This window comes from Camellia sinensis, chromosome 1 (assembly GCF_055761805.1).
Source record: "Camellia sinensis isolate YWXY chromosome 1, ASM5576180v1, whole genome shotgun sequence".
In the NCBI taxonomy this organism is placed as follows: domain Eukaryota; kingdom Viridiplantae; phylum Streptophyta; class Magnoliopsida; order Ericales; family Theaceae; genus Camellia; species Camellia sinensis.
In genome coordinates, this window is record NC_138961.1 from 7,313,373 (window position 1) to 7,316,728 (window position 3,356).

Genomic DNA, 3,356 nt, shown 5'->3' on the forward strand with positions numbered 1-3,356 from the left:
AAAGAGAAAAGCATAGAGTAAAGTAAAGAAAAAAGAAAAGAGGAAGAAGTTGCTTTGCCTCTCCTTTTATACTGCCCCATATGTTCCAAGTTGTGTAGTTGTTTGCTCAGAGACAGAGAGAGAGAGAGCAGTCAATTTCAATGACGAACTATGTGAGGGTGATGCTGAGAGAAAAAGAGAAAGAGATGGGAGCAGGGAGTCTGATGAACTATGCAGTAGAGAAGTCCAAGGAATTGCCAGCGGTGGTAGGGAACATGGGCGCTGATTTGATGGGTAAGGCGGAGGAGAAGTGGAAGGAATTGGCGCCGAACATGGGCGGAGATTTGATGGGTAAGGTGGACGAGATGTTTCCACCAGAGACTATAAAAGAGCAAATCCAACGTTTCATCCAACATTTGATCCAAGTTTGTCAACATTTGATCCAAGTTTGTCAACCTTATATCATCCCCGCCATAGCTGCTGGTGTTCTGATCATCCTCCTTTGTTGTTGCGGTGCATTGTTTATCAACATAATTATCAAAATAAGTACGTTTTTTATCAACATAATTATCCTAATAATAAAGTTTGTCTTTAATATAATAAAGTCTGTCATTTGTTGTTTTGGCCGCGGCACTATCCTAATAATAAAGTTTGTCTTTAATATAATAAAGTCCGTCTTTTCTTGTTTTGGCCGCGGCACTGTCTCTGGTGGGAAGGCAATTAAGATGATGATAGCTCCCGGGACCAGAGGGGCTCGTGTGATAGTCAGGTCTGTCTTTGAAAGCAACCCCGCTGCTTACTTTAGTGGTCTCCGAGGAAGGTAGTGATGAACATGAACATGATCATGAAATTCTCTTGTAATAACAACCCTTGTGTTTACTTGTTTGAACTAAGTATGTTTGCTCTGTTAATCTATAGTTTTGTCTGTATTTCTTGTTTCCCATGCTCACTAACCATGTGGAAAGGTTTGGATCAACTCTTTATCTGTAAATGTTACATATGGTATGTGTTTAAGGTATAACTCTGATATGATGATCACAAGTTGTCTTTATTTACAATGTATTCGGCTTTAGTTTTGGATTATTTCATCATCTTCATGAACCAGTCTTGGGAATGAAAAAATATTTTGTTTTTGTCTTCTTTTTTTTTCTTGGCTCTTTGTATTGAAATAATATATTTTAAAAAAAAAAATTGAAAAATGATTCAACCAGACCCATTAATTTCTATTCACTTGTGTGTCGTATTACACATGCAAAATTTTCATTATTAAAATTATATTTGAATTTATCTTTTTAAGATAAAATAATAAAACTGTCTAAAATTTGAATTTATAAAGAATTTGTATAAAGAAAATAAAAAGAACAAACAAATCCCTTCTGTTTTTCCCAAATCTTTAATTTCGAGTGTCTTACTCATAGTGACACATAACTTGAAGGACAAGTTCAAATTACATCCCCTAAAAATATTAGATTTGTGACTGAAAATGAAAAGCTGCGTCAATGCTGTATTTGGGTTTAAGATCACAAAACTACATATATTGTTCATACTGTATTTGGGTTATATACACCACATATATATATATATATATATAGTCAACTGTAATTTTTAATTCATACTGCAAAACCACATATATTGTTCTGATTAAGACCAACAAGAAACATAAGTAGATTCAAAACGAAGAGAACATCAAAAGTGAATCCTAATCCCTGTCAAACCCATAACCCCCAGTTGTTGATTTTTCATTCTAAATAACGATTGTTGCGGAAGTAGCCAGCTGGGTCACTCTCAAAGTCATCTCTGTTACAAGCAATAAATAGCTTTTCACGTCGCCGTGTTTCCGTCGCTCCCGTCGGTGGTTCCTAGAACCACTGTTTCGGATCATGCTAAAATTTCTCAATTTGAAAGCTCTTTTAAATCAATTTAAGAAGGAAAATGTTAAAAACAGTCCTTAAAATTACAGCAATACTAGGTATTATGAAAAGTCTTTCATGACAATGATCATGAAAGATTTGTGATCTTTGGATTACACATAGAATAAAGCACCACACACTAATCAAGGTAATCTAATGTTGTGTTTGGTTGAGGAATTTGAGTAGGGATTTGGGAAGGGAAAATGAAAAGGTGTGTGAAATTATGTGAAATATAGGTATGTTTTATTCACATTTCACCCACCTTTTCTATTTCCCTTTCCAAATCTCTTTTCAAATCCTCCAACCAAACACTGCCTAAGGGTCACAAATCTTTCATGATCATTTTCATGAAATCATTTTCATGGTCCCTAACATTTCTCTTAAAATTATTGTAAGTGTTAAAAATGTGTGAAAGTATTTTAAATATACACGAAAATATTATAATTTTTTTGATATTTTATGTTTTTTATCGATAATGTTTGGGGTTGTTATTAATAAAACGCTTTTAAAAATATTGAAAATCTCAACTTAGCTTAGTCTTATTGGTTAAGGTCTTATTTGTCATAACTTAAAAAAATTAAAAAGTCAAAAGTCATTATCTTATTTAAGTTATATTATCTTATTTAAGTTACATCATCTCTTTATCACATTACTACAAACCCAATCTATACATAATCCATATTTCATAAAAAATCAAAAAGTGCACTTATCTAGATCATCCTAAACCACCCCTAAAAATTTAAATCTATAAAAAAAAATCAAATTCAGCATCTTATTGCGCCAATGTCCACCCTGATTGAATACGAGACACACACACACACAAATAACAGTTTAGGTATGTATACACATCAATTAGCCGGAAATACTGTTTGCATGTCTCATGAATGATATAGATTAAGGAGTTATTTGGTATATTCTAAAAAACTTTTAGTTAAATAAGTCAATTTCTCATGAAAAGAAGTCAAAAAGTCACTTAACTTCACAGTTGAATTGTTTTTTTTAGATTGTACAAAAATATTTTTTAAAAAAAATTACTAAAAAAAGTCAATCTCAAATAACCTCTAAAACTTTTAAATACACATCTACTGAACAATTAATCCTTTATGTATCATGAACCATATCCTATCTATAAGATATTTTTATATTTTAAATTTGTGAAGGAATTTGTAAGAAAAAAAAAATTGTTAAAAAATTATCCTTTTACAAATTTACGAGTTTCATTAAACTAGAATTTCCACTCGAGAAACACTACTCTTGTTTTTGTAGCAAAAAGGGAGTCATGAAACTGAATTCATTACAAGAAATTGTATTTTTGTTGATTAAAAATTTGGTCGGCAAAAGTTCATTTTTAGTCGGCAAAAGTTATCCATGACTAATTTTTTTGGTTGCCACTTTGGTCACCAATTAAGGGTCGGCAAAAGTAATTAGCGACCAAAACTTTTATTAGTCGGGAAAAAGTTAGATTTG

The 3,356-nt window shown here is 32.0% G+C and overlaps 1 long non-coding RNA gene across 1 annotated transcript; it reads left to right on the plus strand.

Annotated features, from left to right (window-relative positions):
• On the plus strand, window positions 1-1,119 carry LOC114270468 (uncharacterized). Its single transcript, XR_014331139.1, has 2 exons — window positions 1-525; window positions 696-1,119. It is a non-coding gene; the product is annotated as an uncharacterized LOC114270468 (long non-coding RNA).
• Window positions 1,120-3,356: the final 2,237 nt, after the last annotated feature.